Source organism: Trichechus manatus, unplaced genomic scaffold, assembly GCF_000243295.1.
Source record: "Trichechus manatus latirostris isolate Lorelei unplaced genomic scaffold, TriManLat1.0 scaffold00056, whole genome shotgun sequence".
Taxonomy (NCBI): domain Eukaryota; kingdom Metazoa; phylum Chordata; class Mammalia; order Sirenia; family Trichechidae; genus Trichechus; species Trichechus manatus.
Genome location: NW_004443992.1, coordinates 15787163 through 15801920, shown reverse-complemented (window position 1 = coordinate 15801920; position 14758 = coordinate 15787163).

Below are 14758 nucleotides of genomic sequence, written 5' to 3'. Positions count from 1 at the left end.
CATTGCCCCGGCCTGTGCTGTCCTCACAATCGTTGCTATGTCTGAGCCCATTGTTGCAGCCACTGTGTCAGTACATCTCGTCGAGTGTCTTCCTCTGTTTTGCTGACCCTCAACCTTTCCAAGCATAATGTCCCTCTCCAGGGACCGATCCCTCCTGATAACATGTCCAAATTACATGAGCCGAATTCTTGCCATCCTCACTTCCAAGGAGCACTCTGGCTGTACTACTTTCAAGACAGATTTGTTCATTCTTCTGGCAGTTGATGGTATATCCAACATTCTGCAAAGTTGTGGGAATACAGTAGTGGGAAAAAAACATTTTTTTAATCTTCCTTCAAGGATGTTAATTTTTTGCTCATTAATGGTTTGTAATAAAACATCAATGTTTGGCACACTATGTTAAGGGTAATGAAGGAGTCCTCTTAACCATGACTCATTACTGCCTTTGTGGGTCACCAACAGACTAGACACTGGGGAAGGTGCTATTCCAGAGTCTACACGTTGACAACTTGCAAAACAACATGAACTAAATTCCATTTAAAGGCTAGAAAATAAAAAACATATTTCATTATAAGTCCTCTAGTGCTTCTGTTATCTTTTGGCATTTATGAGAGTTAATAAACTGTCATGGCTTCTGCAAATATAACTGGCAGTAATCCACAATTGACTGAGTTAATTAAGCAGAACAATTTTCAAGAGCTAAAAATAATGAGAAGTGAGAATTTTATGAAATGATGCATAACATCATAGAGCTGCAACAAGTATAGACCATTTATTTGGAGATTTTCCCTCAGTATACTGAGTGTGTGTGTGTGTGTGTGTGTGTGTGTGTGTTTGCTCTTAATGCATCATTCTATAAAGTATGGGACTTTCCTAATGTTCAAAGTAATGAAAATAAATTATGAGAAATTTAGACTTTTCCAGTACCTCAAGTTTGTAATACTCTCTAATGCTTAACTTTAGATATAATGAAAGCATCGTCACAGTATAAACACCCTGTTGTTGTTGTGTGCCATCAAGTTGATTCTGACTCATAATGACCCTATAAGACAGAGTAGAACTGCCCCATAGGGTTTCCAAGGAGCTGCTAGTAGATTCAAACTGCCGACATTTTGGTTAGCAGCCTGAGCTCTTAACCACTTCACCACTATTATTATTAATCAGAATCTCTTGATTCTAAGAAGAACAGAGCAAAGATGTTGATGTGAATTTACTTTATTCAATTCAAAATATTCATGCAAGGTTTAAATAATCTTCCACTGCTTTCTTATATATGTGTTATGCTCCAAGTAATCTGGGCTACAGGATATTTTGCTGGTTATATACATGAGTGCTTTCTGGCTACCAGACTCTGGGTTAGTATGCTGTCTGCTGGTGTAGCTACAAGTTTAAATTTTCCCCTGAAGCTCCTGGGGGTGGAATTTTAGCCAAACATAAGGAGAAGCAGAAGTTCAGGGATATTTGCAATGAATTGGCGTATTTCACACCCTAATAGTTTGGTCATGATCTTTGACAGTTTTTTTTTTCTTAAAGTTATATTGATTTCACCACTTCTACTCTGCCTGATAATATGATTCTTACCTCAACATATCTATTCCAGAGCTATTATCATTTGGTATTTCAAACCACACAATTCGTAAAGTTGCATTTTATGCAAAGACAGAGGATTTAGGGGTTCAATTATGTGTGTACCAATATAGAGTACTGGTAATGTCTTAGGCTGGGTTCTCTAGAGAAGCAAAACCAGTAAAGTGTATAACTATATATAGAGAGAAAGATTTACATCAAGGAAACAGCTCACGTGATTGTAGAGGCTAGAACGTCCCAAGTCTGTGGATCAGGGTAGAGGCCTCTCCCAAGTCACGCAGCTGCAGAAGCTGGCAAGCCCGAGATCGGCAGGTCGGACAGTAGGGCTCCCGCTCACAGGCTGTGCAGATCGACAAATCCAAAGTTCGGCAGATAAGCTGACAGCGCAAGTCCCAAGAACTGGAGATGAGGTGACAGGAGGCAGCTGCAGGATCCAGAGAGAGCAAAAAGCCAGAACATCTGCTTATATTCAGATGTGGGCTACATACCCAAGGAGACGCCCTTTCATCTGATTGGCTACTCACAGTATATTAAATCATGGGAGTGATTACATTAAAACACTGAAAATCATGGCCCAGCTGAGTTGACGCACAATCTTAACTATCACAGGTAATAAACAATAGGGAGGTAAGTATGACCTTACACGTTGTACCCAAGTCTTAGTGGAATGGGATTCAGGAGTGGACACACAGAAGAGATGTCATGGCAGCATTGAAGAATGACATGGTACATCACCTGGGGTGAGACGTCCCTGAAAGCATGGCCTCATAGAATTACAGCTTCAATAACACTGGGACCAGTGTGGTTGAAGGGTGAAGTCCTGAACCATTCCAAATTCAGTCATGACTCCATCCTTGGCTGTTAGACTGTCTGCCCTAGGAAGTATGGTACAGTCTTCATCAAGTGGCTTTGAGAAGGAGAGCCCTGCACCCAAATCCTCCAAGTTCAGCCACTGCCAGGGTCAACTTTGATCCTAGAATGAGTTATCTAACCCTCAGAATACCAGTTTCCTGTTCTTTGTTTAAAAAAAAGGGGGGGTGGTGGTAATACCTATATTAGAGTATTGTTGTGATGGCATAATCAGTGATTGAGACAGAAGTGGTCACTGGAGTTTGGAGAATAATCAAGTAAAAAGAAGATGACAATAATGTGGCATCCTCTAGGTGTAATATAGTATGATAGTAATATTTTAAAAAAAGCAAAATCACCCGAATACTGTTTTGCCTCATTTTTATTATGGAAAATGGTCATCTAACTGGTAAGAACAAAGCCACACTTTTAAGGGGAGAATTAAAGTCTGGTGCAGTTAAGTGGCTCTTCATTTCTAAATCCCAGGATTTTTTTCTAAAGGAATTAAAGCAGTGAAGTCGGGGGCTTCAGCAATTGAGGAGGTGGGGACAGACTGTAATACGGTGGAGATTTTTAGGAAGGTGTGCCATTTGTGAGTGGAATGCTGTAAGTCAGGAACTGCCTGCTGGGCTTGACTTGATTTGATTCGATTTAATGATGATGCTTGATTATGCATTTGGAAGAACAGGACTTTTACACAGAACTTAGCTTAACACGTTAACTCGTTGCCGTGGAGTCAATTCTGACACATAGCGGCCCTATAGGACAGATTAGAACTGCCCTATCGGGTTTCCAAGGAGCATCTAGTGGATTCGAACTGCCAACCTTTTGGTTAGCAGCCATAGCTCTTACCCACTGCGGCACCAGGGCTCTGTCAGGGTAAAGGTGGGCAAATCATGTAGTTTCTTCATACATGTTTTGGGAGGCAGAACTGCTGCCTAGTAAGAAAAGAACTTTGAAGTTTTTCCTCAGGTTAGCTCAACTGACTTTGTAGTTAGTAATTTTAACAATAAGTTATCTGTCAAATTTGGCTTTTTTATCTTCTGTGTATCTGAGTCTTCATAGGTTTTTAACCATGAAGTTAGGAGAGGCCACTTCAAGGCTAAAAGGGTGATTCCATGTCAAATACAGAGTCTTAGAAATAAATCTTTACTTCAGAGACTGACTGGTAATATGTAGCTGAAAATTAGAGAACGAACCACTGCAAAAAAGACTATGACCCACGATAGAATTACACCTATCCCTGACTGATACCTCTCGACACGGACAGGCTTTCTTCTAGAAAACCATAGATCTTTTTGCACCAGATTCCAGAAATGGAAATGCTAGGTCAAAGCATAAGAGCGATTTTAGAGTTTCTATTATCAATTGCCAGAAAAGGCAGGTTGATTTGCAATCCTATCCATAAAAATTACAATTTTTTAAGTATCAATTTGATAGGCAACAATGATATCTCATTATTCTAATTAGCATTGCTTCAAATATTAGTCAGGGGACATGTTTACGTATTTATTTACCACTTTTATTGCTTGCTTTTTGAATGACCTGTTCATGTCCTTTACTCAAAACGCTATTTTAAAAATAATCATAGCACATGTACAATTACATTAAAGGACACAGTTTCTTGGAACAGATCATCTCTCTGCATTTTTAAAGAAAGGTATTCACACTATCAGGTAGTGATTACTTTGGAGAATGACAAGTAAAAAATAAAATTGCTCCATCCAATTTTTTAAAACATAAGCCTTTTATTTTTGTTCTAAGAAGGGAGTGGTGGATAGATCAGTGTTTTTCAAATGGTCGTGGTATTTTTGCTCTTTTTTTTTTTTCAGTCTTAAGCATTGAAACAAAATCAGTTACACACAAACAAACACACATACACATATATGGTAATAATCTCTCCTTTTGAGTTATCCCTAATTTTTTATCATTGTTTAATAGGTCTCTATAAAACTGAACTTTGAGTAATTACAAACAAAGATGTGTAATGATAAAAATAATAGTGAATAAGTGTCCACTACCTAGCAGACAGGAGCCCTGGTGGCTCAATGGTTAAGTGCTCAGCTGCTAACCAAAAGGTCGGTGGTTCAAACCTACCAGTGACTCCGTGGGGGAAATCTGCTCCCATAAAGATTTACAGCCTTGGAAACCCTATGGGGCAGTTCTACTCTGTCCTACAGGGTAGCTACGAGTTGAAATCGACTTGATAGCAAACAACAACATAAGTTTTTAGTTTAAATTACAATTCATCCATAAAATAGAAAAATTTTCAAAAGAAAAATATGTGTGTTTTAAAAAGAAACTGGCATTCAACAGGTAGAACTAAATCGAAAAATATTTTTTATACTAGATTATTATCACTGGAACCATCCTTTGCAGAAAAGGTAATAGAATGATTATGATGTTTGGGGTTTACCCATCTGCATACCAAAGTCAGATTAAAAAGAGCTTTCATTATGCCTGTTCCCAGGTCTCCAGAGTCTGTAGTTAACACCTTTTAAACTGGATGCCATGATCCTCCTCTCTCTCTCACCCATTTTCTGGCATAAAGACTCAACTCTCTTCAAATTCATTGACCCGGGCTCCTTTTGATGTGAGATGTCCACTCTGTCTCTTCCCACCAACCCAAATCCTTTAAATCCAGGTCAACCCCCACCTTCACCAAGAAACCTGCTCTAACCAGTCAAGAAAGCCTACACTGAGCTCCCACCTTGCTCAACTGCTGTTGCACTTGCTATCTGTACTACACATAGTATTGCTTGTCATATGCTCTCGTTTGGGTATTTAGCTATTCTTCACGAGAATGTCTTCTCTTCCAAATTAAATGTCAGATGGGAACACTTACCCTCGACTCCTAGCTTTTCCTCTGTAACTAGAAGTTGCCTGACCTTTCCCCACACTGCAATCCTCTACTCTCTCCTCCCAGACTCTTATCTTCAACATGACAAATACATAATTCCCGAGGGGGAGGTTCGTCTTGACCAGAGCGTGCAGCTCCCCAGTGATGCTCACTGCAGTATTGGGATTCTGCCCTGAGTGTCAGCAGAGGAGTGATATTAAACTGTTTTCATCGTGGATCATTCACGCCAGCACTCAGATTCATGCCAGTGGCAATCAATCTGTTCCTCATACATTACTTCACTGGAATATTGTATTTCTAGGTTGTCTCCTGGGATTATTCACAGGCCAGAAAGAATTTAGGTAAAGAAGCTAAGAATAGCCATGTTTTTCTTTGTTGCATAATGTGGCCAGAATAAATCAAACTTTAGAGCGTTGTTGGAGTTGTCACTGAATGTTGTGTGAGGGTGATACTTTTACAAAAATCTCATTTTAAACATTTAAGCATTCCTCCCTTTTGAGACAATTCTACCAGAAAATTTAGGGAATTTTTAGATCTTCTAAAATGCTTTGGGCTCCCCAGCAACATTATTATTTCTCCTTGGCTGTGTATACTTCTCCTCTAAATCTCTACCTTGTAGCTACACAGAGCGGAGACACCAGATTCACCTTCATTTCATATCCTTGCTCTTTAACAAATTTCTACCCGGTGTTTAAGAACCAATTGATATGTGCTGTGCAAACAGTAAAAGGAAAAATTGTTCTTACTTTAAATCCAGATTACACTTAAAAACAAAGGCAAACATTTAGCGCTTTATAACCTCCAACTACTTCCCCTTGAAGTAGTTTTCTCACTGATGAATTTCTAGTTCATGTAACAGTTTTAATATAAAAAGATTTGATATGGAAATTGAAGGGCGAGGTCAGCCCACTTGGACGAGACAGAAAGAGTGGACTGGTTAGTGCATAGGTGCTTATATATTGAGGCAAAATTCTTAAGACAGAATAGACTAACGAAAATGAAAGGCCAGAGCTCCAGCTCTCCCAACCGGACTTAGTGAGACAGTAGTGGGAAGGCAGAGCAAGGATCTTGGAGAAGAATCAACACTGAAGCCCCAAGGCACACTAACTACAAGAAGTGAACCTCGGAGAATAACAGAATCTACTGGTCAACACTGGGCTAATAAACTCCAAGTTGAGTTGGCAACTGGGGTAACCTGCACTGCCATCTAGGATAAACACATTGTGGAATATCCATACAATGGAAGAGTACTCAACACCTTGGATGAAACTCAAAAGCATTATGCTAAGTGACAGAAGCCAGACTCACAAGGCTGCATATATTTCTCCTTGGCTGTGTATGATCACTCCCCTCAATTTCTGCCTGTAGCTACATTTCAGTAGTTGAACAGAGACACCAGATACACTTTTATTTCATATCCATCCACATGTATGTTTTTTTAACAAATTTCTGCCCAAAGTCTAAGAATCAATTGACATGTGCAGTGCAAATTTGATTCCAATTATATGACATTCTGAAAAAGACAAAACCATAGAGAACAGAAAGCGCATCAGTAGTTGCCAGGGGCTAAAAGTGGGAGGAGGAGATTGACTACAAAGGGCACAAGGGAATTTTTTGAAGTGATGGAGAAATATTCTATATCTTGAGTCATCTTATAATTCTGCCTACCATGAATAATTGCTATGAAAGACTTCCATTTCTGTATTGCTCTTTAATTACACCACTTGGAGGGCTGTGTACTAATGTGCCTGGCACTGTGCTGCTGAGTGTATATGTATATGTATCTCTATTCCTCACAACCATCCTGCAAGGTAGCTATTATTATCCCCATTTTATATATGAGTAAACTGAGGCTTCATGAAGTTAAGTGACTTGCCCAAGGTCACAGAGTTAGTGCAGGTGGTGTGAGCTGAGATTGAAACTCACCTGAACTGTCCCTCTCTCCCCTGCTAAACCTGATACTTCAGTACATCATGGCATCTCTTTAAAAAAAAGATTTCAACCAAAGTTCAGCTTATAAAGGAAGCTATCAGAAAAATGAAAGAAACAGTCTTTTTTAACACCTCACTATAAAGTAAACCATATTCTTCTGAATATGTTTTCAATGTAGTGATTTTAATACCATTCATTTAACATTATTTCTTGTTTTATTAAAATACTTTAATGTTTAATATACCTAATGAAAATGAGGGTTGCGTAATTATTGAAAATATTCTGCTATGGATTTATGGAGACCAAATTCATATTTCAGGACTGATAGAAATGATACATGGAGCCCTGGTGGCACAGTGGTTTACAGCCCAATTGCTAACCAAAAAGTCAGCAGTTCAAATCCACCAACCACTCCTTGGAAACCCTATGGGGCAGTTCTACCCATTCTTATAGGGTCACTCTGTGTTGAAATCGACTCAATGGCAACAGGTTTGGTTTTTTTTTTTTTTTAGTTTTGATTGGTTAACGGGATTTTTTTTTCTAGAAAACAATTTTATATACTTTTCTAGTTTGTTTGCTAGTAGAACATTATAACTGAATGTTCCACAGACTCTAGCTTTGATAATTTCTAGTCTCTGAACATGTTATTTTTCTGATACTGCCAAAAAACCAAAACATAAACTTTGATTAATAGGCCAGGAATTTTCCTCTGATTTAAGATGGAAACTGCACAAACTTGTGAGAGCTAACAGTTTGTCAGAACAAACATCTTGAGTGTACCAAAGGAACTTTTTACATCCTTTGTAGCAGTAACTGGCTAAAATTCAAAGAGTTGCTGAGAACACACATCTCTGTACTGTACTGCTGGTGTTACTGCTATTTGAGAGAAGTGGATATTACTGATTTTCACTGAAGCAGAAATAACTTTTCTCTAGAGAAGAGGGTCTTCTTTATATGTGAGTCATTATTTTCAGTAAGCTCTGTAAACTGTTATTGCTTTTGTGTGCTGTCAATTCCGACTCATAGCGATTCTATATGACAGAGTAGAACTGCCCCACAGGGTTTCTAGGTTGAAATCTTTACAGGAACAGATTGCCAGGTCTTTTCTCCCACGGAGCCACTGGTGGGTTCAAACTGTCAACCTTTTGGTTAGCAGCCAAGTGCTTAACCATTCCGTCATCAGGGCTTCTAAGCTCTGTAAACTACAGGGGTCAAAAAGAAAAGTATCAAAATTTACTGTCACGGGTCAGACTCCGATTGGGACTTCCATAATCTTAATTTGGCAATTAATGCTCGCCTATGAATCCAGGACTTAAATCAAATTAAGGAGAGTCTAATACAGATCTGACTCATAGTGAGTTGGAATCAACTCGACAGCAATGAGTTTGGTTTTGGTAATACAAATCCAGCAAGTGTCCTAAAATAATTTGTCTAGCCCTCTTCTTGCCTTCTTTTATTTTTTCATATCCTTATGTAATTCTTCAACTTTAGTGAAGAAGCCATCATGTTTTACACATGTATACTTAGATTTTTTTGCTCATTACATTTATACAAAAGGGCTGGGCTGATGAATTTAAAATATTTCCTAAATTATGCTTATTTACCACAATTTTAAAAAAAGGAAAAATATTTGCTACGTGCCCTTAAATCCACAGAGCAGTGGAAACTAGGAAAAGAGCACACTGTCAGATGCCTGGCAAAATCAGTTCTGCCTGAAAACCCTAGAATTGCATTGCTAAGTTGGCTTTATAATTATATTAAATTAAACCCAAATAGATCTGAATTCTGTTACAGCGCAAGTCAATCTTCTCACCAAGGAAGGATATCAGCTCTGTCGATGTGACAAAACATGCTGAATAATTAATTGTTTCCTACGTTCATCTGAATTACTGGTGTGGGGGAGGGAGGATTAGGTGATGAAAGCAGTTATCTATCAAATTGTACCTTTCATATTTGCAAGAGACATTTTCCATTAAAGGAATGCGAGTAGGTGAGAATGGGAGCAGATAATAGAAAAAAATGGAAGAAAGACTGAAGTACTGCATAGATTTAGAATCGATATGTGTGAATATGGTGAAGGCACCCATTGTTGGCGAGTCGATGTTGACTCATACCGACCCTCTGGACAGAGTAGAATGGCCCCATAGGGCTTCCAAGTCTATAAATCTTTATGGTAGCAGACTACCACATCTTTCTTCTGCAGAAAAGCTGGTGGGTTCAAACTGTCAACCTTTTGGTTAGCAGCCAAGTGCTTAACCACTGCGCCACCAGGGTTCCACAGCCAAGGCAAGTAAGTGCTAAATAATGAGATCAAGAAATGAAATGCTACATCATTAAGTAGGACCTAGATTTAAATAGACAATTCACATAAGTGTTTTCTTTTTTCTTATTCTTATTACTTAACTGCCTGTGTGGTTTGAGGAGCAAGTCCAAAAATAATAGCTGAAACCCTGTGGGTACTTTTAAAAATCAATTTACATACATTGTAAATGAGCTTCTATTGATTAATTCATGTGATAATATGAAATTTTAACTTCAAACAAGAACAGGTTTTGAAAAAATAATCTTCAACCAAACAAAGCCTATGTAAAAATGGCTTGAGGGTGGTGTCTCTTCTTCCCTTAACTTCACAAGGGAGAAGGAGAATCAAGATCAACAGCCCAAGGCTGATTCCTATGAGGCAAAGGTCAGACATACCCCCTTCTCACCAGCCCTTTTTACTAATTCTGACACCATCTGTTCCTCCCACGGCACATTCTACTTCTCTGATGAGTTTGAAAATTCATTGCAATGGACAGCAGAATTCACAGACAGTACTTAAGATTATGGGGTTTATTAGGGAAGTAACAGGTTACAATTCAGGTTCAGGAATGCTCAGGACAGTTCTTCCATCAGGACAGCCTCTTCTCAGCTGTGCATGTAAGCAAGTCTCTCCCTGGTCCTTGGTCCCTCGGCCCCTCGGCCCCTCGGCCCCTCAGCCCCTCGACCAGACATCTGTCCTGCTTGGGCAAGTGTTACAAAGCTCTTTTAGCTCTGCTGATAAGTGCCCAGAGGCACCCTACTCCGACAGCGAGCCTCCTGCCCAAAGGTGTTCAGTTTTAGCTTTGTGGGTTGGGAAGCCCACCACACCATTTCCTGCTGGTCTCCTGGTTCTGCTGCTGCCATCTCTGTCGCTGCTTCTTGCCATCTCTGGTGTTACAGCTCCTACTCTCTCTGTCTCCCTTTAAGCCTACGGGATGGCAAAACAGATCAATTCCCTCTTTAGGGTTCCATACACCTCATTTACATAGTTCCACCCAGTCATTTGGTGGGAGTTACAAAGACTATGGCTAGAGAGATTATATTAAGTAATTAATTACACAGCACCTACCTGGTAAAAATCACATATTTGCTAACACTGATTTTATTTATATGTATATACTCAAATCTAACAGCAGGCATTTTAATTTAAATAATAACTATTTCAAAATAAAATGGATAATAAAAATCCCTCTCTAGCCTACCTAGTTGGTTTTCTTTGCAATACTTTTTAAAATGTTGTCGAGGGGAAACCCCAGGTTCTACTCGATGTGACTCATCTCAGCCAATAAACCAAGAGACCGAGGTGGGAGACTGGAAAGGCACCTTTATTTCACTGCACAAGGAAAGGAAACAGGGCTGCTGCTCCCAAAAGTGCTCGGTGAGGGCGATAGAGAACGTTACTTTTAAAGGGTTACAAGTAGGGAACTTATACAAGCTACATCAGCAACATTCTTACTCATACTATGCAGGCACAATGGGGTTTACATATAACTTCATGCATTGCATGTTCAGAAAATGGTCGTTAAACTCCACCCAGAGGCAGGAAGTTACTATGTATGAGGTCTAAAAGGTTATCCTGAATGTCAACATGGCGCCTAAACCGGTTTCCACCAATTTCCTTTAGTTTTGGGGCAGCAGTTAAGGAGAGGGGAACCAGGATTTTAATGTAAAGCTACGGGCGTGTCAAGCAAAGGAACCATGATTTTAATGTAGTTACTGGGTGTGCCAAGCAAAGGAACCAGGATTCTAATGTGAAACTACAGGGCATACCAAGCAAGCTGCTTGAGGCAGTGGAATTTTCCGCAGCCTGGAGACCTCTGTCTTAAAAGTGCTGGTTTATGTAAAGAATCCTAGCGTTTCAACCAATAGCATTAACATTGCTTATATTATCTTGGCAAAAAAAAATGCAATCATCCTGACTGAAACCTAGAAACAACATAAAGCTAAATGTTAACAGCATGGTAAAATTGGCATGCTGTTACAATGTGTGCAAGGCAGTGAAACATGTATTAATTTATTTTATAGTTACTAATACCTAAATGTTGTGTTAGACTCTTACAGGATATAAAGAGCGGGTGAGGCTCATATTACCTGATGGGCATTTATTATCTGTATTGGAGAAAGAAAGGAAATCCTGGAACTTATTTGGGCTTCATGGAGAACTAGACAAATCAACCCTATTCATGAGAAAATGGCAACTCTGACAACCCAGAAGAAGTGCTGGAGATATGGGCACCTGCTCATCCCCTCAGAAGCCCGCTCTCTCTTAATCACTACTCTACTGAGCCCACTGTCCCCATAATCCAGCTTCTCCCTCTGCAGTCTCAGTTTATAAATAACAGTGCCTGCTTTTACAACCTTCTCTTGAAACCAAACTGATCAAGAAAAGTGATTTGATTGGATCCAATAGTCATCATCCAATATGGAGTATTCCTATTGGACAGAGTCTTCAAACCAGATTACTTCATAGGCTACTGGGCTGTATGCCAAAAAAACCAAACCCATTGCTGTAACTCGATTCTGACTCCTAGTGGCCCTATAGGACATAGTACTGCCCCATAGGATTTCAAGGAGCAGCTGGTGGATTCGAACTGCAGACCTTTTGGTTAGTAGCTGAGATCTTAACTACTACACCACCAGGGCTGGGCTCTATACAGAGTTGCTTTTGGCATAACAAAAGGCTAGATCAACCAGTAATGGCCTCAATAACCGAGTCACATGACAAAAAACATGAGAGGTTATAGAGGAAACCACTAGTGACCACTTTATTCAAAAGGGAAAAGCACCCTGGTAAGTCCTAGAGTTCTATGACTCCTTTTAGGAAATTCTTCAACCTGAGGGTGGTTTTGGGAACCTCTTGAACTTGCAGTTGGTGTTAGAAGTGAGGGCAGTCTTGGGGATTGTGCTCTAAAACCTCAAAATTTGACTAACTCTGGGTAGGTGGTGTCAGAAGTGGAATTCACTACAACGACTCTGATTCACTAAACCATGTGGTTTGGAAAGAAGAAAAAGGATGAGAGGGTGGGGGATGATGAACCTTTAATTCCTGGATGGCCACGGGGTCACTTACTTATGTTATGGAACTACAGCTGTGCTGTGATCAGTTAATTGGAGGTAAAAGTTAGCGATGAAAGTTAGAAATGATAGATCCAGCTCCCAAAGAGTTGGCTCACTGGATAGATAAGGAAATGCAAAGTGACAACAAATGAGCTAAATATACAATTCTTTAGTTACTGTTATCTGTAATAGCTAAAATAAAAGTAAGAGTGTTGGGGTGGGTCCTGATAATTGGTCAAGCTTGGATTCTGGCTGGTCCAAGCTGTAGTCTTAGCCTCAGGGCCCCTACCAACAAGAAAAGTTAGAATAAAAGGAAACTTTGGGTTGGATCTTGACACTGGGCCAAACTTGGATTCTGGCAGATCCGAGCTACAGCTGCTAGCCTCAGAGCTGCTTCCAAAGGAGAAGTTATGATGCTACAACAGAGAAAATTCAGAGTACTAGGAAGAGAATGAGGAAAGAAAAGGGGGAGAGTCTGGGGACTCATCAGAGCAGGGTGGAAATCTTCAAATGGTTAAGAAATGGGATGAATAAAGCAGACATTGGTGGAGTCAAAACAAAGGTCATAATGCAGCAGTCTAGGAAGTTGAGTGGACTAATGTGAGCCTCTGCTGGTCCCCCAACATTAGAGGGCCCTAAACCAGTCTGATTTATTTACCCTAGTATGGAGAAATTTAAAAAGCCAAAAGGCACATAACAACGAGAAATCTAACATCCAGTCAAATAGGGCAATGGGCCCACAATCCAATCAAAATAAGGACTAATGAGAGGGCCTGGGTCCCTTGGCCTGACCCCTCAACTGGGTACCCAATGCCATTCGCACCTGAGTAGGTACAATGGTTGGGGGGTACAGAAGAGAGCTCTCTGGGATTCCATGTCACAGAAGCCCCATGCACTGTGGTTCCAAAACCTATTGAAGTTCTAATCCCAAGGAGGGTTAGAGTTAGAGTGGAATGATATAGGAATGCAAATGTTGATGGGATTAAGGTCAAAGTCTGGATAAAAATTGGAATGTTTGACTGGAGTTTGTAAAGTGGGTCAATCTCCTTTACCTGAATGTTATTAACCAACATGATTCACTTAAAGATAACATTCTTCAAATCAGCAAATTTGTCATACTGCTAATTGAATAAACATTCTCGATAAGGGAATATTTACCTCCATCAACAAAATAGACCTTTATCAGTCTTTACCTCACATAATATGACTGTTTGTTTTATATCTATTGCTACCAGGAAAGTGTAAGCTCCTTAAGGCGAGGAGTGCCTCCATATAGGTAGCACCGATATCTAGTCTAGAGTACATGGTCAACACATTTAATGACTGAATGAATGAAGCTATTACCTGAATTTAGTTGCTTTTAAAAACAAGTCCTTTCAATTCTCAAAAGTACTCAACATGCACTTAGGCCATTAGATTTCATATGTGCTAAGATGATTTTCAAAAGACCAATTAGTCTAATTAGACGGGGGGGAAGACAGATTGCAATGGGTGAGGACAGGTTAGTATGAGGTGGCAGTGAATATGGCATAAGCCTTCTCCAAGTTTTGTAATGGGAAGTAAAGGAAAAAGAGAATTACTGCATTAGGGAGGTTAAGGAAGATGGCTGTGATTGTTTTTTTTTTGTTGCTGTTGTTTATTTTTTCCCATACAAAAATTTATACATACATTGTTACGTGACCCTAATTGCTCTCCCCATACAGTGACAGCACACTTCTCCTTTCCACCCGATTCCTCATGTCCATTCAACCAGCTCCTAACCCTCTCTGCCTTCCCATGTCACCTCCGGACAGAAGCTGCTCATTTAGTCTCTTGTATCTACTTGAGCCAAGAGGCACACTCCTCACAAGTATCACTGTATGTCCCACAGTCCAGTCCAATCCCTGTCTGAAGAGTTGGCCTCGGAAACTGTTTTACTTCTGGGCTGATAAAGAATCCAGGGGCCATGCTTTCTGGGGGTCCTCCAGTCTCAGTCAGACCATTAAGTCTGGTCTTCTTACTAGAATTTGAGTTCTTCACCCCACCTTTCTCCTGCTGCATTCAGGACTCTGCTGTGTTCCCTGTCAGGGCGATCATTGGTGGTAGCCGGGCACCATCTAGTTCTTCTGGTCTCAGGCTGATGAAGTCTCTGGTTTATGTGGCCCTTTCTTTCTGTTGGGCTAATACTTTCCT